The 536-nt window shown below is 48.8% G+C and overlaps 1 protein-coding gene across 1 annotated transcript in view; it reads right to left on the reverse strand.

The window, feature by feature from the left end:
- Nucleotides 1-536, reverse strand: part of EMH_0015480 (uncharacterized protein) — a gene marked incomplete at both ends in the record, with an annotated part of 6,877 nt that overhangs the window by 4,519 nt on the left and 1,822 nt on the right. The gene's annotated exons all lie outside the window — the stretch shown is intronic.

The following is a 536-nucleotide window of genomic DNA, read 5'->3' on the forward strand; positions in this document are numbered from 1 at the left end:
CCTCCGTGCTGTTGCAGTATTCTAGGCCTAGCTGCTGCAGCAGCAGCAACTGCTGCTGCTGCTGCTGCCGCCGCGNCAGCAACAGCAGCAGCAGCAACAGCAGCAGCAGCAGCAGCAACAGCAGCAGCAGCAGCAGCAGCAGCAGCGGTTATTCTTGCAGGAGTTGCTGCTGCAGCATTGAGTCTACTGTCTAGCTAGCTACCTAGCTAGCTAGCCAGCTAGCTAGCCAGCTAGCTAGCTAGCTAGCGGGTTGGTGCTCATTGTAGTGGTTTGAGGGTTTAGGGTTTAGGGTTTAGTTTAGGGTTTAGGGTTGAGAGCAGCTAGCTAGCTCGCTACGTGCAACTACCGCCTAGCTAGCTAGACAATGGCTAGCTAGCTAGCTAGCTAGCTAGCTAGCTATCTATCTGTATATCTATCTATCTATCTATCTATCTATCTATCTATCTATCTATCTATCTATCTATTTAGCTAGCTAGCCATTTATCTAGCTAGCTAGTTATTCATCTACATATCTAGCTAGCTAGCTATCTGTCTAT

The sequence above is a fragment of the Eimeria mitis genome, genomic scaffold (assembly GCF_000499745.2).
Source record: "Eimeria mitis Houghton genomic scaffold, Emh_scaff537, whole genome shotgun sequence".
NCBI lineage: Eukaryota > Apicomplexa > Conoidasida > Eucoccidiorida > Eimeriidae > Eimeria > Eimeria mitis.